This window comes from Oncorhynchus nerka, linkage group LG18, assembly GCF_034236695.1.
Source record: "Oncorhynchus nerka isolate Pitt River linkage group LG18, Oner_Uvic_2.0, whole genome shotgun sequence".
In the NCBI taxonomy this organism is placed as follows: Eukaryota; Metazoa; Chordata; class Actinopteri; order Salmoniformes; family Salmonidae; genus Oncorhynchus; species Oncorhynchus nerka.
In genome coordinates this window covers 9,118,436-9,140,310 of record NC_088413.1, presented here as the reverse complement: position 1 = coordinate 9,140,310, position 21,875 = coordinate 9,118,436, and the positions used below count along the sequence as shown (strand labels likewise).

At 47.1% G+C, this 21,875-nt stretch overlaps 1 protein-coding gene across 1 annotated transcript in view; it reads left to right on the top strand.

Annotated features, from left to right (window-relative positions):
* Positions 1–197, top strand: part of LOC115124228 (tyrosine-protein phosphatase 13) — an 8,192-nt gene extending 7,995 nt beyond the window's left edge. The window contains exon 5 of the mRNA XM_065003235.1: positions 1–197. This exon is cut by the window's left edge and continues 305 nt beyond it. The gene's annotated coding sequence lies outside the window, so the exon portion shown is untranslated.
* Positions 198–21,875: the final 21,678 nt, after the last annotated feature.

Genomic DNA, 21,875 nt, shown 5'->3' with positions numbered 1-21,875 from the left:
CATATTTGCGTGTCTGACCGGGGGATACCTCCAGACCCCAACCCAAACCCACTCACTACTCAGTCAGAAGTGCACTACTTTGTGCATTATATAGGGAATAAGGCACCATTTTGGACGCGAACTGGCACTACTTAACAATGGATTGAGGATCCAATGGACAGTAGACAGTTAGGGGGACAAGTCTTTACATGGTAAAGATAGACAGTCATGGACAAGTCTTTACATGGTAAAGATAGACAAGTCATGGTAAAGATAGACAGGGGACAAGTCTTTACATGGTAAAGATAGACAGTCAGGGGGACAAGTCTTTACATGGTAAAGATAGACAGTCAGGGGGACAAGTCTTTACATGGTAAAGATAGACAGTCAGGGGGACAAGTCTTTACATGGTAAAGATAGACAGTCAGGGGGACAAGTCTTTACATGGTAAAGATAGACAGTCAGGGGACAAGTCTTTACATGGTAAAGATAGACAGTCAGGGGGGACAAGTCTTTACATGGTAAAGATAGACAGTCAGGGGGACAAGTCTTTACATGGTAAAGATAGACAGTCAGGGGGGACAAGTCTTTACATGGTAAAGATAGACAGTCAGGGGGACAAGTCTTTACATGGTAAAAAGATCAGGGGGACAAGTCTTTACATGGTAAAGATAGACAGTCAGGGGGACAAGTCTTTACATGGTAAAGATAGACAGTCAGGGGGACAAGTCTTTACATGGTAAAGATAGACAGTCAGGGGGACAAGTCTTTACATGGTAAAGATAGACAGTCAGGGGGACAAGTCTTTACATGGTAAAGATAGACAGTCAGGGGGACAAGCAACACCCATGACAAACACAGCATCAAATCAACTTTGGACATTTTCTGTTATTTTTATCAAGAAAGACCACTTTCTGTTTTCCGTCAGGGATTGATTGATTGGACGTTGTGGGGACGACGCAGAGAGACTTTTGATTGGACATTGTGGGGACGACGCAGAGAGACTTTTGATTGGACATTGTGGGGACGACGCAGAGAGACTTTTGATTGGACATTGTGGGGACGACGCAGAGAGACTTTTGATTGGACATTGTGGGGACGACGCAGAGAGACTTTTGATTGGACATTGTGGGGACGACGCAGAGAGACTTTTGATTGGACATTGTGGGGACAGCGAGAGAGACTTTTGATTGGACATTGTGGGGACGACGCAGAGAGACTTTTGATTGGACATTGTGCAGAGAGACTTTTGAGGAGTGGAACTGAAAGGAACAAACAGTATTAACGAAAAGAGACACCTTGGAATCATAGATCATGAAACTACACCAGGAGGACCTTTCTTTGGGCCCCGGACTGTTGTTTCAGGTGAATGAAGAAGGAGAGGAGGAGGAAGATGAGGAGAGGAGGAGGAAGATGAGGAGAGGAGGAGGAGGAAGATGAGGAGGAGGAAGATGAGGAGGAGGAAGATATTTCTACAGTACTAAGTAATAATGAGCTTGATTCAATCAAATCCACATTCCGGTATTTACGCAGTAGTTGTTTATTTTACCCTTTAGTCAAATGATCAAATGACATGACAGAATGGTTATAGGGGTGATGTAAACACCTACCACTGACAGGTAGACTCCACGGCCAGGTAGACTCCACGGCCAGGTAGACTCCACGGCCAGGTAGACACCACGGCCAGGTAGACTCCACGGCCAGGTAGACTCCACGGCCAGGTAGACACCACAGCCAGGTAGACACCACAGCCAGGTAGACTCCACAGCCAGGTAGACTCCACCGCCAGGTAGACTCCACGGCCAGGTAGACTCCACGGCCAGGTAGACTCCACGGCCAGGTAGACTCCACGGCCAGGTAGACTCCACCGCCAGGTAGACTCCACCGCCAGGTAGACTCCACGGCCAGGTAGACTCCACGGCCAGGTAGACTCCACCGCCAGGTAGACTCCACGGCCAGGTAGACACCACGGCCAGGTAGACTCCACCGCCAGGTAGACTCCACGGCCAGGTAGACTCCACCGCCAGGTAGACTCCACCGCCAGGTAGACTCCACCGCCAGGTAGACTCCACGGCCAGGTAGACTCCACGGCCAGGTAGACTCCCGCCAGGTAGACTCCACGGCCAGGTAGACTCCACCGCCAGGTAGACTCCACGGCCAGGTAGACTCCACGGCCAGGTAGACTCCACCGCCAGGTAGACTCCACGGCCAGGTAGACTCCACGGCCAGGTAGACTCCACGCCAGGTAGACTCCACGGCCAGGTAGACTCCACGGCCAGGTAGACTCCACGGCCAGGTAGACTCCACCGCCAGGTAGACTCCACGGCCAGGTAGACTCCACGGCCAGGTAGACTCCACGGCCAGGTAGACTCCACGGCCAGGTAGACTCCACGGCCAGGTAGACACCACGGCCAGGTAGACTCCCACGGCCAGGTAGACTCCACGGCCAGGTAGACTCCACCGCCAGGTAGACTCCACCGCCAGGTAGACTCCACGGCCAGGTAGACTCCACGGCCAGGTAGACTCCACGGCCAGGTAGACTCCACAGCCAGGTAGACTCCACGGCCAGGTAGACTCCACCGCCAGGTAGACTCCACGGCCAGGTAGACTCCACGGCCAGGTAGACTCCACCGCCAGGTAGACTCCACGGCCAGGTAGACTCCACGGCCAGGTAGACTCCACCGCCAGGTAGACTCCACGGCCAGGTAGACTCCACGGCCAGGTAGACTCCACGGCCAGGTAGACTCCACCGCCAGGTAGACTCCACGGCCAGGTAGACTCCACGGCCAGGTAGACTCCACGGCCAGGTAGACTCCACGGCCAGGTAGACTCCACGGCCAGGTAGACTCCACGGCCAGGTAGACTCCACCGCCAGGTAGACACCACAGCCAGGTAGACTCCACAGCCAGGTAGACACCACAGCCAGGTAGACTCCACAGCCAGGTAGACACCACAGCCAGGTAGACTCCACAGCCAGGTAGACTCCACAGCCAGGTAGACACCACAGCCAGGTAGACACCACAGCCAGGTAGACTCCACAGCCAGGTAGACACCACAGCCAGGTAGACTCCACAGCCAGGTAGACTCCACAGCCAGGTAGACTCCACCGCCAGGTAGACACCACAGCCAGGTAGACTCCACAGCCAGGTAGACACCACAGCCAGGTAGACACCACAGCCAGGTAGACTCCACAGCCAGGTAGGTGCTTCCAGCTCACAGAAGTGTGGGTACGTGAAGACACTGTGTAAACATTTCTAAATGCGAGTTTGATTGAATACCTGCCTATGTGTCACTATTGAAGAGGAATCGGGAAAGGGGTTAAACATCCCCACAGAGTTTAATAAACAACATCCATCTGGTTTTGTAGTACTATATAGATCTGTAACTATCTTTTTTTTTAGTTTTTACTACAGACTTGTGACTTTGTCTCGTCCTAACGATGGCGACAAGGTTACAACAAATTTATTTTGAATTGTAGTTTTTTGTTGTTAAAGCTGTGTTACTGTTTTAACGTGTACAATCAAACAAAGTCAAAATGGTTTACAGTTGACTTTACACCCTGTTATCGACGTGTCACTCACTCCTCTGTCATGTTTGTGTTCCTGCAGTCTCTCTCTCTCTCTCTATTTAACTCTATCAATCCTTACTGGGTTGCTGGACTCTCGTCTTCTCATTATCTCATAATCATAAGTGGGGCTAGGAGTATTTCCTTTCCTGACCATGTGACCTGACCAGGAGAAACTCTAAACTCCTAGCCCTAATCCTCAGTACCAAGGCCAATACATGGCAGCCATTTTAACATGGCGGCCATTTTGAATGACCAGGTAACAACTAAGTATGATTCTGCTGCTATCAAAACACTCAACTTTTTCACCAGACAGTGATGTACACAGGTTATACTAACCAGTGTATACTACAGTGTACTACTGTAGATACTAAACAGTGTACTCCAGTGTATACTAACCAGTGTATACTACAGTGTACTCCAGTGTATACTAACCAGTGTATACTAACCAGTGTACTCCAGTGTGTACTCCAGTGTACTCCAGTGTATACTAACCAGTGTATACTACAGTGTACTCCAGTGTATACTAACCAGTGTATACTACAGTGTACTCCAGTGTATACTAACCAGTGTATACTACAGTGTACTCCAGTGTATACTAACCAGTGTATACTACAGTGTACTCCAGTGTATACTCCAGTGTACTCCAGTGTATACTAACCAGTGTATACTCCAGTGTACTCCAGTGTATACTAACCAGTGTATACTACAGTGTACTCCAGTGTATACTAACCAGTGTATACTACAGTGTACTACTGTAGATACTAAACAGTATACTACAGTGTACTCCAGTGTATACTCCAGTGTACTCCAGTGTATACTAACCAGTGTATACTACAGTGTACTCCAGTGTATACTACATAATAACGAGAAAGGCCCAGTTATGACAGAAACAGATGTATGCACATAAATTGCTAGATAGAAGCAAAGTATTTGTCCCAATAATCTTCACTAAGAGATCTCTCAACGATGAAGGAAAAGAGGGAGGGAGGGAGGGATGGAGGAAAGGAGGGAGGGAGGGAGGAAAGGAGGGAGGGATGGAGGAAAGGAGGGAGGGATGGAGGAAAGGAGGGAGGGAGGGATGGGGAATGGAGGGAGGGATGGGGAATGGAGGGAGGGATGGGGAATGGAGGGAGGGAGGGAGGGAGGGAGGAAAGGAGGGAGGGTGAAGGTATTTTTCTTACTGGAATGCTCCCAGATATAAAAGCATTCTCTCTCTGATTCAGATATATAAGCGTTCTCTCTCTGATTCAGTACTCGTGCAATAAGTATATGTGTGACTATTATATTTCTGTCAAGTGTCTCACTACTCAAGTTTCACCGTGTATAACGTTGACGAGGACCTATCTTTTCAGGCACCACGGTGTTATTTTGACTGATATTGAGACCTGCCCAATGAAACATGTCCGTTTCAAGGACCTTTGACCCAGGAAGTAGATACATTTTTTGTCTTGTCATGGCACAAGTAGACGATGTCATCCTTTTGTGTGTATCACAGCAATGAATGAGCAAACAAATTGTAGTATTTCCAAACAGCATCAAATAAGTATTGTTAAGTTTAGACTGTATAGTGCCTTATAATCCTCGCCTATTTTGATAAAGTTTAAGTTATGTTAGTAATAATTGTATGTTATGGTATGTTTGTATGTTTACTGGAATGTTCATTGTGTGTGTAATGTAAAGGATTTAGTTGTTATGGTTGTTTTTAGTACGTTACGATATGTTTTGGGAGTTTATGGAAGAGTCATTAAGGAACGGGGGGGAACGGGTTTCCTGTTTTTCATTCACCACTTCTCTCATTCACCTTCATCTAGGCAACAAATGACCAGCCTAGTGTAATGTCTTTGGTTTAAACCCCACAACAGTCAACAGCTAGCCTAGTGTAATGTCTTTGGGTTAAACCCCAACATGGTCAACAGCTAACCTAGTGTAATGTCTTTGGTTTAAACCCCACAACAGTCAACAGCTAGCTAACCTAGTGTAATGTCTTTGGTTTAAACCCCAACATGCTCAACAGCTAACCTAGTGTAATGTCTTTGGTTTAAACCCCAACATGCTCAACAGCTAACCTAGTGTAATGTCTTTGGTTTAAACCCCACAACAGTCAACAGCTAGCCTAGTGTAATGTCTTTGGTTTAAACCCCAACATGCTCAACAGCTAACCTAGTGTAATGTCTTTGGTTTAAACCCCAACATGCTCAACAGCTAACCTAGTGTAATGTCTTTGGTTTAAACCCCAACATGCTCAACAGCTAACCTAGTGTAATGTCTTTGGTTTAAACCCCAACATGGTCAACAGCTAGCTAACCTAGTGTAATGTCTTTGGTTTAAACACCACCATGGTCAGCAGCTAGCTAACCTAGTGTAATGTATTTGGTTTAAACCCCACCATGGTCAGCAGCTAGCTAACCTAGTGTAATGTATTTGGTTTAAACCTCAACATGGTCAACAGCTAACCTAGTGTAATGTCTTTGGTTTAAACCCCAACAGGGTCAACAGCTAGCCTAGTGTAATGTATTTGGTTTAAACTCCAACAGGGTCAACAGCTAGCCTAGTGTAATGTATTTGGTTTAAACCCCAACATGGTCAACAGCTAACCTAGTGTAATGTCTTTGGGTTAAACCCCAACATGGTCAACAGCTAACCTAGTGTAATGTATTTGGTTTAAACCCCACAACAGTCGACAGCTAACCTAGTGTAATGTCTTTGGTTTAAACCCCACCATGGTCAACAGCTAGTTAACCTAGTATAATGTCTTTGGTTTAATAAACCCCAACATGGTTAACAGCTAACCTAGTATAATGTCTTTGGTTTAAACCCCAACATGGTCACAGCTAGCTAACCTAGTGTAATGTATTTGGTTTAAACCCCACCATGGTCAGCAGCTAGCTAACCTAGTGTAATGTATTTGGTTTAAACCCCACCATGGTCAGCAGCTAGCTAACCTAGTGTAATGTCTTTGGTTTAAACCCCAACATGGTCAACAGCTAACCTAGTGTAATGTATTTGGTTTAAACCCCAACATGGTCAACAGCTAGCCTAGTGTAATGTCTTTGGTTTAAACCCCAACATGGTCAACAGCTAACCTAGTGTAATGTATTTGGTTTAAACCCCAACATGGTCAACAGCTAACCTAGTGTAATGTCTTTGGTTTAAACCCCAACATGGTCAACAGCTAACCTAGTGTAATGTCTTTGGTTTAAACCCCAACATGGTCAACAGCTAACCTAGTGTAATGTCTTTGGTTTAAACTCCAACATGGTCAACAGCTAGGACCTGAGATAAACCTCAGCATGGGATTTACAAATCTGTTGATGAGAGTGGTTTTCTGCATCCCGTTGCACCCTATTCTAAAGTAGTGCACTATATAGGGAATAGGGTGCCATAGGGCTCTGGTCTAAAGTACCAATTTGTAAGTCGCTCTGGATAAGAGCGTCTGCTAAATGACTTAAATGTAAATGTTAAATGTAAGTAGTGCACTATATAGGGAATAGGGTGCCATTTGGGACCGAGGGGGTAGTGTTTTGGGGTATTGAGTCCTGACAATCTGTCATGTCAGTCAAGCTTGACTGAGTCAGTGACATTCAATTTGTTCCAAAATGTCATCGTTGTTTAGTTTGTTTTTCTTCTTCATGGCTCTTGGTATTGCTCTTGTATTCCCCTAGAGACTTCAATTTGACTCCTGTGAAAGTTGCCAATTCCAACAGAACCCCATTATGGGTTTGGCACAGACAGAGAGAGAGAGAGAAACAAAAAAATAACAAGTCACAGTAATAACTTAGCTTACACTTCTATATAAAGATACATGACAATGGCTTTTTACATGGTCTTTTGTTCGTAACTCTGGCCCCAGTCAAACCACCACCACATTTTACATTCCATTCCAGTTGAAACCTCCCTTTTTTAATTGGAAGAAAACAGTGAAATGTTTTGTCTGACTGAGTCTGCATCCATCGCAGTATATTCTACATATGGGGACTAGGGTGCCATTTCAAACACATCCTGTGTTAATTAGAATTACGTTGTCCCCCCCCCCCAAAAAAAACAAAGCTCCGGTTCCTATTTTTTTACTCTCTACACACTGTCCTCTATGTACGACACAGAACAAAAAGCATCGTTTTGGAACTCGCTCATTCATTCTTCACAACTTTGTATTGTCCACCACCTCGCTGTACATCTTACAGTGACACGGATCAAAGGCGCGTCCCAAAATATGACACCCTATTCCCTTTATAGTGCACTACTACTCATAGGCACAGGTCAAAAGTAGTGCACTAAATAGGGTAATAAGGGAGCCGTTTTGGGACGTAGACGGTTGTCTTTTTATATATGCATGGTATTGGTAGCCTACCAGGACTTTTGAGACGGTCCCTTGGCAAACACCTTGATGGGGAAGATTTAGCACTTTCTCTCTTTGTACTATGCACTACTACTATACTACTACCACCTTGTTGATTCTGTTCAGACACGGGTTCAAATATGCTTCAAGCGTTTGCTCTGGCCTGTCTGGAGTGCCAGATGGGCGGGGTTTGTGTTGTTTTTTTGTGACTGTTCCATTGGTTCCGTTGCTCCAGGCAAGCTCAATCAAGCCCAGATACAGTATTTTTAAATGATTTCCCCCCATGTCTGATTCTGATATCCACTCCCCCCAAACTATGTTACTTGAAGTTATGTTTGTCAGATCAACTCTAGATGTTTACTACATTGTGTATATGTAAATAACACAGAACACGAAGAATAATAAAATCTACAAATAAAATAACTATTAACTAAATAAAAAACAAGATTTTAATGAAAGATTCTATCACGGTCACTTGTGTGTATTATGTCACCCTCTGGTCATGCTACCACTAAATAAAACTATAACCTATCACATAAATTAATAGATTAATTGTTATTTTCCCCCCCAAATGTATCATGTGGATGAATAAAACTGGAGTTTATTAAAATAAACAGAATATGACGTGTTAAAAAAAGGAAATAATCAAATGACCTCCGAACAACCTGTACATGTCAACGGTTCTCTGTTTTGAGTGAAACAACAAATGCTTTGCAATTTTTCTTCAGTTCCCTGCGGCGACACTGGAAAAAAAAAAAAAAAAGAAGGTCTGTATGAAATTCTGCTCTTTGTCGACACACGTTTTTTTTGTTACAAATAAACTCAAGTGAAAAAAAATAATAATGTTGGTGCTTCTGCTTGTGTTTAGAGGTTAGTAATGATGTGTGACTGTCAGAGAGGACTACGAGAAAGAGGGAGAGAGAGAGAGAGAATGGACCGGCATGTTTCTTTGTTCATGACAGAATGTTGTTTATTAGTTACCACCTGCAGTTTTTTTCACAATTCATGGTATTGGTAGCCTACCAGGACTTTTGAGACGGTCCCTTGGCAAACACCTTGATGAGAAGATTTACACCGGGTCTCCATCCCTGATTTACACCGGGTCTCCATCCCTGATTTACACCGGGTCTCCATCCCTAATTTACACGGGTCTCACCGGGTCACGGGTCTCCATCCCTAATTTACACCGGGTCTCCATCCCTAATTTACACCGGGTCTCACCGGGTCTCCATCCCTAATTTACACCGGGTCTCCATCCCTAATTTACACCGGGTCTCCATCCCTAATTTACACCGGGTCTCCATCCCTAATTTACACCCGGGTCTCCATCCCTAATTTACACCGGGCCCACCGGGTCTCTATCCCTGATTTACACCGGGTCTCACCGGGTCTCACCGGTCTCCATCCCTGATTTACACCGGTCTCACCGGTCTCCATCCCTGATTTACACGGGTCTCCATCCCTGATTTACACCGGGTCTCACCGGGTCTCCATCCCTGATTTACACCGGGTCTCCATCCCTGATTTACATCGGGTCTCCATCCCTAATTTACACCGGGTCTCCATCCCTAATTTACACCGGGTCTCCATCCCTGATTTACACCGGGTCTCCATCCCTAATTTACACCGGGTCTCCATCCCTAATTTACACCGGGTCTCCATCCCTAATTTACACCGGGTCTCCATCCCTAATTTTCACCGGGTCTCCATCCCTAATTTTCACCGGGTCTCCATCCCTGATTTACACCGGGTCTCCATCCCTGATTTACACCGGGTCTCCATCCCTAATTTACACCGGGTCTCCATCCCTAATTTACACCGGGTCTCCATCCCTAATTTACACCGGGTCTCCATCCCTAATTTACACCGGGTCTCCATCCCTAATTTACACCGGGTCTCACCGGGTCTCCATCCCTGATTTACACCGGGTCTCCATCCCTAATTTACACCGGGTCTCACCGGGTCTCCATCCCTAATTTACACCGGGTCTCCATCCCTGATTTACACCAGGTCTCCATCCCTAATTTACACCGGGTCTCCATCCCTAATTTACACCGGGTCTCACCGGGTCTCCATCCCTGATTTACACCGGGTCTCCATCCCTAATTTACACCGGGTCTCCATCCCTGATTTACACCGGGTCTCCATCCCTAATTTACACCGGGTCTCCATCCCTAATTTACACCGGGTCTCCATCCCTAATTTACACCGGGTCTCCATCCCTAATTTACACCGGGTCTCACCGGGTCTCCATCCCTGATTTACACCGGGTCTCACCGGGTCTCCATCCCTGATTTACACCGGGTCTCCATCCCTAATTTACACCGGGTCTCACCGGGTCTCCATCCCTAATTTACACCGGGTCTCCATCCCTAATTTACACCGGGTCTCCATCCCTGATTTACACCGGGTCTCCATCCCTAATTTACACCGGGTCTCCATCCCTAATTTACACCGGGTCTCCATCCCTAATTTACACCGGGTCTCACCGGGTCTCCATCCCTAATTTACACCGGGTCTCACCGGGTCTCCATCCCTAATTTACACCGGGTCTCCATCCCTAATTTACACCGGGTCTCCATCCCTAATTTACACCGGGTCTCCATCCCTAATTTACACCGGTCTCCATCCCTAATTTACACCGGTCTCCATCCCTAATTTACACCGGGTCTCCATCCTAATTTACACGGGTCTCACCGGGTCTCACCGGTCTCTATCCCTGATTTACACCGGGTCTCACCGGTCTCCATCTCACCGGGTCTCCATCCCTGATTTACACCGGGTCTCACCGGGTCTCCATCCCTGATTTACACCGGGTCTCCATCCCTGATTTACACCGGGTCTCACCGGGTCTCCATCCCTGATTTACACCGGGTCTCCATCCCTGATTTACACCGGGTCTCCATCCCTAATTTACACCGGGTCTCCATCCCTGATTTACACCGGGTCTCCATCCCTAATTTACACTGGGTCTCACCGGGTCTCCATCCCTAATTTACACCGGGTCTCCATCCCTAATTTACACCGGGTCTCCATCCCTAATTTACACCGGGTCTCACCGGGTCTCCATCCCTAATTTACACCGGGTCTCCATCCGTAATTTACACCGGGTCTCCATCCCTAATTTACACCGGGTCTCCATCCCTAATTTACACAACGGGTCTCCATCCCTAATTTACACAACGGGTCTCCATCACTAATTTACACCGGGTCTCCATCCCTGATTTACACCGGGTCTCACCGGGTCTCCATCCCTGATTTACACCGGGTCTCCATCCCTAATTTACACCGGGTCTCACCGGGTCTCCATCCCTAATTTACACTGGGTCTCCATCCCTGATTTACACCGGGTCTCACCGGGTCTCCATCCCTAATTTACACAACGGGTCTCCATCCCTAATTTACACCGGGTCTCCATCCCTAATTTACACCGGGTCTCCATCCCTGATTTACACCGGGTCTCCATCCCTAATTTACACCGGGTCTCCATCCCTAATTTACACCGGGTCTCCATCCCTAATTTTCACCGGGTCTCCATCCCTGATTTACACCGGGTCTCCATCCCTAATTTACACCGGGTCTCCATCCCTAATTTACACCGGGTCTCCATCCCTGATTTACACCGGGTCTCCATCCCTAATTTACACCGGGTCTCCATCCCTAATTTACACCGGGTCTCCATCCCTAATTTACACCGGGTCTCCATCCCTAATTTTCACCGGGTCTCCATCCCTGATTTACACCGGGTCTCCATCCCTGATTTACACCGGGTCTCCATCCCTAATTTACACCGGGTCTCCATCCCTAATTTACACCGGGTCTCCATCCCTAATTTACACCGGGTCTCCATCCCTAATTTACACCGGGTCTCACCGGGTCTCCATCCCTGATTTACACCGGGTCTCACCGGGTCTCCATCCCTAATTTACACCGGGTCTCCATCCCTGATTTACACCAGGTCTCCATCCCTAATTTACACCGGGTCTCCATCCCTAATTTACACCGGGTCTCACCGGGTCTCCATCCCTGATTTACACCGGGTCTCACCGGGTCTCCATCCCTGATTTACACCGGGTCTCCATCCCTAATTTACACCGGGTCTCCATCCCTAATTTACACCGGGTCTCCATCCCTAATTTACACCGGGTCTCCATCCCTAATTTACACCGGGTCTCCATCCCTGATTTACACCGGGTCTCCATCCCTAATTTACACCGGGTCTCCATCCCTGATTTACACCGGGTCTCCATCCCTAATTTTCACCGGGTCTCCATCCCTGATTTACACCGGGTCTCCATCCCTGATTTACACCGGGTCTCCATCCCTAATTTACACCGGGTCTCCATCCCTAATTTACACCGGGTCTCCATCCCTAATTTACACCGGGTCTCCATCCCTGATTTACACCGGGTCTCCATCCCTGATTTACACCGGGTCTCCATCCCTAATTTACACTGGGTCTCACCGGGTCTCCATCCCTAATTTACACCGGGTCTCCATCCCTGATTTACACCAGGTCTCCATCCCTAATTTACACCGGGTCTCCATCCCTAATTTACACCGGGTCTCACCGGGTCTCCATCCCTGATTTACACCGGGTCTCCATCCCTAATTTACACCGGGTCTCACCGGGTCTCCATCCCTGATTTACACCGGGTCTCACCGGGTCTCCATCCCTGATTTACACCGGGTCTCCATCCCTAATTTACACCGGGTCTCACCGGGTCTCCATCCCTAATTTACACCGGGTCTCCATCCCTAATTTACACCGGGTCTCCATCCCTGATTTACACCGGGTCTCCATCCCTAATTTACACCGGGTCTCCATCCCTGATTTACACCGGGTCTCCATCCCTAATTTACACTGGGTCTCCATCCCTGATTTACACCGGGTCTCCATCCCTAATTTACACCGGGTCTCCATCCCTGATTTACACCGGGTCTCCATCCCTAATTTACACCGGGTCTCCATCCCTAATTTACACCGGGTCTCACCGGGTCTCCATCCCTGATTTACACCAGGTCTCACCGGGTCTCCATCCCTGATTTACACCAGGTCTCCATCCCTGATTTACACCGGGTCTCCATCCCTAATTTACACCGGGTCTCCGTCCCTGATTTACACCGGGTCTCACCGGGTCTCCATCCCTGATTTACACCGGGTCTCCATCCCTAATTTACACCGGGTCTCCATCCCTGATTTACACCGGGTCTCCATCCCTGATTTACATCGGGTCTCACCGGGTCTCCATCCCTGATTTACACCGGGTCTCCATCCCTGATTTACACCGGGTCTCACCAGGTCTCCATCCCTAATTTACACCGGGTCTCACCGGGTCTCCATCCCTAATTTACACCGGGTCTCCATCCCTGATTTACACCGGGTCTCACCGGGTCTCCATCCCTAATTTACACCGGGTCTCACCGGGTCTCCATCCCTAATTTACACCGGGTCTCACCGGGTCTCCATCCCTAATTTACACCGGGTCTCACCGGGTCTCCATCCCTAATTTACACCGGGTCTCCATCCCTAATTTACACCGGGTCTCCATCCCTAATTTACACCGGGTCTCACCGGGTCTCCATCCCTAATTTACACCGGGTCTCCATCCCTGATTTACACCAGGTCTCACCGGGTCTCCATCCCTGATTTACACCGGGTCTCCATCCCTAATTTACACCGGGTCTCCATCCCTGATTTACACCGGGTCTCAATCCCTAATTTACACCGGGTCTCACCGGGTCTCCATCCCTAATTTACACCGGGTCTCCATCCCTAATTTACACCGGGTCTCCATCCCTAATTTACACCGGATCTCACCGGGTCTCCATCCCTGATTTACACCGGGTCTCCATCCCTAATTTACACCGGGTCTCCATCCCTGATTTACACCGGGTCTCCATCCCTGATTTACACCGGGTCTCCATCCCTAATTTACACCGGGTCTCCATCCCTGATTTACACCGGGTCTCACCGGGTCTCCATCCCTGATTTACACCGGGTCTCCATCCCTAATTTACACTGGGTCTCCATCCCTAATTTACACCGGGTCTCACCGGGTCTCCATCCCTAATTTACACCGGGTCTCCATCCCTAATTTACACCGGGTCTCACCGGGTCTCTAATTTAACTATTATTTAGTAAAAAAAGACAAGTGCTGCTGATAAAAACTGCCATCGTCATGGAGACAGAGGACATGTAGGTGTAGCCCATCTATCTGAAGCTGTCTATCCCAAAATTATTTGGCATGTTGCTGCGGGGGCAACATATGTTATGTCATATGTTGTTGTTTTTTGTCCGGACAGCATCAGATACATGGGCTACATAGAGTAAGACAGAGGAGCGCTGTTTCGCTTGTTCCGGTGCTTTCTCCGGGGGAAATATCTTTCAGCCACTGGCGAATTGAAGGAAAATTGGCGGGTGCACATTGCAGTGTTCGGATATTGGAATTATTTTTGGATGAACAACCTACTTGTTGAAGGGATTTGTTTGACAATCAGATGAAAACATCATCATGACTGGTTGTGTTCATGACATGAAATGGTAATACATTTTTATGGTTAAATTACATATTTATTATAAAACCTTTTTTTATGTGCACGCAGAGGAGCAGGGGGCCTTAGACTGGGGCCTCCAAATCCCTAGGTCCGCCCCTGCCTGCACCAGACCCACCTGCTCACCCACATCTCCAGCGCCCGCATCACTCAGCCACATGGCCTGAAACTGAACCATTTCGTTTTTCTCCCGACACCCACACATTTTCAACATTTAGATAATGAAGTATTTGACCTTTCAGTTGTATTAACGGCGGTGATTAAGAGTTTTTTAAGTTACTTTTCTCATCAGTCATCTTTAAATAACGTTGTCGTCCAACCCATCAGATATCTCACGTCACCCATATACCATGTCCTGCAAATATGCAGACAGACGGATTAAAAGTCAAAATGTACATTGTCCACCGCACATTCATTTTGAATTTTACAGCGTTCCCAGAAGACGTGGATTATTGAGTCATTGTTCGTTTACTCGATGACTCTGCCGTTGTGCTGCAGAATTTGGTCATTTTGTCTCATGTAATAAATTCTATTACATTCGTTTATACTGGATTAAACATACATTTTCGTTAACTGTAATTTTGTTCGTTATGTTCCAGCATTCCTTCCATCTTGTGCCAATATCAGTTATTTTTAAGTCTTGGTTCAAATAGTTTTTAAAAAATTACTAAGAGATTGTCAGTTGGATAAGCTCTCTGCAAGGTTTTCTATATCTTACCCATCATATGAATATCATTTTCTTACTCAAATAGGATTCCCTCAAGATTGCTGTGACGCCCAAAAGACTTCAAATCCGACATTTATTGATATGAAACTTTTAAGTTGCATGTATTAGAAAAATAACTATCATTGGTCAGTCCAAAATTGCTTTTTAATTCTGTCTTGGAAATACTTGTATTTCCTATTACCAAGTAATTTACGGTTTCTGTTGCCTGTAGTTTAAGGGCAAATGTATCGGTGGAATCCCGAAAAGCTATCCAAGGATCGTTTCATAGGGGGATGTTTTGTAGGGAGTGATGTTTTGTAGGGATGTTGGTACTTATAGAATGTTTCACTGTCTTCCATATTGTTGTAGTGTTCTTAACTATGACGTTGTTAATGTTCCAAAAATGTATCCTTTGAAAACAGAAACGTGAAAAGAGTGTATGAGTATGCGCATCTTCAACATGTGCCTATTGTTCCGCTTTAGCGCATTTAACTGTAAAAACCCTGGGTGGCAAATCGGTACAATTCCAAGTCTGGAACGTTAAAACCACCCTCAGATTTAGGAGGATGTCAAATTGGCTTTATTGTTCTATGAGTTTTATTAGCCCATATAGTCTTATGACGGAGTATATATATTTTTTTTAAAGAAGGTCTTCGGTGGGGTAATTGTTATTACCGAGAAAAAATACCCTGCTGCAGAGCCAGCCAAGGCTGCTGGGATTGGCTGTCACATGTAAACTGTCTGGAAGGGAGCGATAAACGTGAGTGGTCAATCCTGGGGTTCCGGAACAGTTTTAGCCTATTAAAATACACATCTTTTCCTCCTGAATACAGCAGTGGTTCAGTAGAGGAAACAACACGTCCATCCCTGTCAGTGTCCCTGCACAGCCAGGTCAACTGTGATACGAGTCTGTATTCCCTGTCAGTGTCCCTGCACAGCCAGGTCAAATGTGATACGAGTCCGTATTCCCTGTCAGTGTCCCTGCACAGCCAGGTCAACTGTGATACGAGTCTGTATTCCCTGTCAGTGTCCCTGCACAGCCAGGTCAAATGTGATACGAGTCCGTACTCCCTGTCAGTGTCCCTGCACAGCCAGGTCAAATGTGATACGAGTCCGTATTCCCTGTCAGTGTCCCTGCACAGCCAGGTCAAATGTGATACGAGTCCGTACTCCCTGTCAGTGTCCCTGCACAGCCAGGTCAACTGTGATACGAGTCCGTATTCCCTGTCAGTGTCCCTGCACAGCCAGGTCAAATGTGATACGAGTCCGTACTCCCTGTCAGTGTCCCTGCACAGCCAGGTCAACTGTGATACGAGTCCGTACTCCCTGTCAGTGTCCCTGCACAGCCAGGTCAAATGTGATACGAGTCCGTACTCCCTGTCAGTGTCCCTGCACAGCCAGGTCAACTGTGATACGAGTCCGTACTCCCTGTCAGTGTCCCTGCACAGCCAGGTCAAATGTGATACGAGTCCGTACTCCCTGTCAGTGTCCCTGCACAGCCAGGTCAAATGTGATACGAGTCTGTATTCCCTGTCAGTGTCCCTGCACAGCCAGGTCAACTGTGATACGAGTCCGTACTCCCTGTCAGTGTCCCTGCACAGCCAGGTCAACTGTGATACGAGTCTGTATTCCCTGTCAGTGTCCCTGCACAGCCAGGTCAACTGTGATACGAGTCTGTATTCCCTGTCAGTGTCCCTGCACAGCCAGGTCAAATGTGATACGAGTCCGTATTCCCTGTCAGTGTCCCTGCACAGCCAGGTCAAATGTGATACGAGTCCGTACTCCCTGTCAGTGTCCCTGCACAGCCAGGTCAACTGTGATACGAGTCCGTATTCCCTGTCAGTGTCCCTGCACAGCCAGGTCAAATGTGATACGAGTCCGTATTCCCTGTCAGTGTCCCTGCACAGCCAGGTCAACTGTGATACGAGTCCGTACTCCCTGTCAGTGTCCCTGCACAGCCAGGTCAACTGTGATACGAGTCCGTATTCCCTGTCAGTGTCCCTGCACAGCCAGGTCAAATGTGATACGAGTCCGTATTCCCTGTCAGTGTCCCTGCACAGCCAGGTCAAATGTGATACGAGTCCGTACTCCCTGTCAGTGTCCCTGCACAGCCAGGTCAACTGTGATACGAGTCCGTATTCCCTGTCAGTGTCCCTGCACAGCCAGGTCAAATGTGATACATGGAACCCGGCCACTAGGGGCAACAGTGAGCGACCACTAGGGGGCAATAGTGAGCGGCCACTAGGGGCAACAGTGAGCGACCACTAGGGGGCAACAGTGAGCGGCCACTAGGGGCAACAGTGAACGGCCACTAGGGGGCAACAGTGAGCGGCCACTAGGGGGCAACAGTGAGCGACCACTAGGGGCAATAGTGAGCGACCACTAGGGGCAACAGTGAGCGGCCACTAGGGGCAATAGTGAGCGGCCACTAGGGGCAATAGTGAGCGGCCACTAGGGGGCAACAGTGAGCGACCGCTAGGGGGCAACAGTGAGCGACCACTAGGGGCAACAGTGACCGGCCACTAGGGGGCAACAGTGACCGGCCACTAGGGGCAACAGTGAGCGACCACTACGGGGCAACAGTGACCGGCCACTAGGGGCAACAGTGAGCGACCACTAGGGGGCAACAGTGACCGGCCACTAGGGGGCAACAGTGACCGGCCACTAGGGGCAACAGTGAGCGACCACTAGGGGCAACAGTGAGCGACCACTAGGGTGCAACAGTGACCAGCCACTAGGGGCAACAGTGACCGGCCACTAAGGGCAACAGTGAGCGCTGTTACCTTCAAAGTAGGTTTTAATCTGCCTCTGATTCCAAAAGTTGCACGTTTGAATCCAGCAATATAAAGTTGTTTTTTTATATTTTTTGTTTTAAACGTTAACTTAAAACACTTTGAAATTTGAGAAACATCTGTGAGAGCTGGAACCACACTGATCAACCCTGTCCCGGCAAACCTACACTTCAGGGGCAAGAGCCAAAACACAAAGCCAATAGCTCCTTTACACCTGGAGCAGACCTCTGACCACATTGGTCATGAAGAAATGGGGAGGGGCCAAAAATGACAAGCTCATGACTTGAACCAAGCTTGAGAGTGAGTGACAGCCTCAGGACTCTGGCATCTCTGTCTGGGGGTGCTCCATAAGAAAGGAGTTGTAGGCTCCAACCCTGAGCAAGACTCTCTGGAGAACGGTTGTAGGTTCTAACCCCAGTCAAGGCTCTGCAGCATGGTTGTAGGTTCTAACCCCAGTCAAGGCTCTTCATTCTACCTATACATCACGCTCACTCCTGCCTCATCAAATCATTCTACCTATAGAACACGCTCACTCCTGCCTCATCAAATCATTCATTCTACCTATACAACAACACGCTCACTCCTGCCTCGTCAAATCATTCATTCTACCTATACAACAACACGCTCACTCCTGCCTCGTCAAATCATTCATTCTACCTATACAACAACACGCTCACTCCTGCCTCGTCAAATCATTCATTCTACCTATACAACACGCTCACTCCTGCCTCATCAAATCATTCATTCTACCTATACAACAACACGCTCACTCCTGCCTCGTCAAATCATTCATTCTACCTATACAACAACACGCTCACTCCTGCCTCGTCAAATCATTCATTCTACCTATACAACAACACGCTCACTCCTGCCTCATCAAATCATTCTACCTATACAACAACACGCTCACTCCTGCCTCGTCAAATCATTCATTCTACCTATACAACACGCTCACTCCTGCCTCGTCAAATCATTCATTCTACCTATACAACACGCTCACTCCTGCCTCGTCAAATCATTCATTCTACCTATACAACAACACGCTCACTCCTGCCTCGTCAAATCATTCATTCTACCTATACAACACGCTCACTCCTGCCTCATCAAATCATTCATTCTACCTATACAACACGCTCACTCCTGCCTCATCAAATCATTCATTCTACCTATACAACAACAGGCTCACTCCTGCCTCGTCAAATCATTCTACTATACAACATCACGCTCACTCCTGCCTCGTCAAATCATTCATTCTACCTGTACAACACGCTCACTCCTGCCTCATCAAATAATTCATTCTACCTATACAACACGCTCACTCCTGCCTCATCAAATAATTCATTCTACCTATACAACAACACGCTCACTCCTGCCTCATCAAATCATTCATTCTACCTATACAACACGCTCACTCCTGCCTCATCAAATCATTCATTCTACCTATACAACAACACGCTCACTCCTGCCTCGTCAAATCATTCATTCTACCTATACAACAACACGCTCACTCCTGCCTCATCAAATCATTCTACCTATACAATAACACGCTCACTCCTGCCTCGTCAAATCATTCATTCTACCTATACAACACGCTCACTCCTGCCTCGTCAAATCATTCATTCTACCTATACAACACGCTCACTCCTGCCTCGTCAAATCATTCATTCTACCTATACAACACGCTCACTCCTGCCTCGTCAAATCATTCATTCTACCTATACAACACGCTCACTCCTGCCTCATCAAATCATTCATTCTACCTATACAACACGCTCACTCCTGCCTCATCAAATCATTCATTCTACCTATACAACAACACGCTCACTCCTGCCTCGTCAAATCATTCTACTATACAACATCACGCTCACTCCTGCCTCGTCAATTCATTCATTCTACCTGTACAACACGCTCACTCCTGCCTCATCAAATAATTCATTCTATCTATACAACAACACGCTCACTCCTGCCTCATCAAATCATTCATTCTACCTATACAACAACACGCTCACTCCTGCCTCGTCAAATCATTAATTGTACCTATACAACACGCCCCCTCCTGCCTCGTCAAATCATTCATTCTACCTATACAACAACACGCTCACTCCTGCATCATCAAATCATTCTACCTATACAACACGCTCACTCCTGCCTCGTCAAATCATTCATTCTACCTATACAACAACAACACGCTCACTCCTGCCTCGTCAAATCATTCTACTATACAACATCACGCTCACTCCTGCCTTGTCAAATCATTCATTCTACCTGTACAACACGCTCACTCCTGCCTCATCAAATAATTCATTCTACCTATACAACACGCTCACTCCTGCCTCATCAAATCATTCATTCTACCTATACAACAACACGCTCACTCCTGCCTCGTCAAATCATTCATTCTACCTATACAACACGCTCACTCCTGCCTCGTCAAATCATTCATTCTACCTATACAACAACACGCTCACTCCTGCCTCGCCAAATCATTCATTCTACCTATACAACACGCTCACTCCTGCCTCGTCAAATCATTCAACCTATACAACATCACGCTCACTCCAGCCTCGTCAAATCATTCATTCTACCTATACAACACGCTTACTCCTGCCTCGTCAAATCATTCTACCTATACATCACGCTCACTCCTGCCTCGTCAAATCATTCATTCTACCTATACAACAACACGCTCACTCCTGCCTCATCAAATCATTCTACCTATACAACAACACGCTCACTCCTGCCTCATCAAATCATTCATTCTACCTATACAACACGCTCACTCCTGCCTCATCAAATCATTCTACCTATACAACACGCTCACTCCTGCCTCATCAAATCATTCTACCTATACAACACGCTCACTCCTGCCTCGCCAAATCATTCATTCTACCTATACAACACGCTCCTGCACTCAAATCTTCATTCTCATCAAATCATTCTACAAATCATTATACAACACGCTCACTCCTGCCTCACAAATCATTCATTCTACCTATACAACAACACGCTCACTCCTGCCTCATCAAATCATTCATTCTACCTATACAACACGCTCACTCCTGCCTCATCAAATCATTCTACCTATACAACAACACGCTCACTCCTGCCTCATCAAATCATTCATTCTACCTATACAACACGCTCACTCCTGCCTCGCCAAATCATTCATTCTACCTATACAACACGCTCACTCCTGCCTCATCAAATCATTCTACCTGTACAACACGCTCACTCCTGCCTCATCAAATCATTCTACCTGTACAACACGCTCACTCCTGCCTCATCAAATCATTCTACCTGTACAACACGCTCACTCCTGCCTCATCAAATCATTCTACCTGTACAACACGCTCACTCCTGCCTCATCAAATCATTCTACCTATACAACACGCTCACTCCTGCCTCATCAAATCATTCTACCTATACAACACGCTCACTCCTGCCTCGTCAAATCACAACAAACAAAGCAGGACATGGAAATTATTTATTGTTTTCCTTACAGCAGTTAGCAATATTTTTAACTTTTTTGAAAGCCCCCAAAATAAATACAAATATTAAATTAAATAATTAGATCACCGTGTTTTTTATTCAACACAGCGACAGTAGCAACTCTGGTTGCTTCCTCTTCTCGTCTCCTTTTTCCTCAACCCCTCGACTTAATCTGCACTGATCTGATCAAGACCCAGACAAATTAAAGCAACGTCAAAAACGGCCGATGTCTTTCGTGTGTTCGCCTTCACCTGTCCAGTCCTTTCGGGTCAGTGTGAAATGGAGGATACAAGGAAAGGAGACGAGTATACAAGGACATGAGGAGAGGAAGCCGCTCTGAGAGTATGGAGACGCGGCCGAGGAGAAGAAGTAGCAGACGACAGCTGACATGCGGAGAGGGAAAACACTGGGACAGCCTCCCAAATAGCACCCTATTCCCTTATAGAAGTG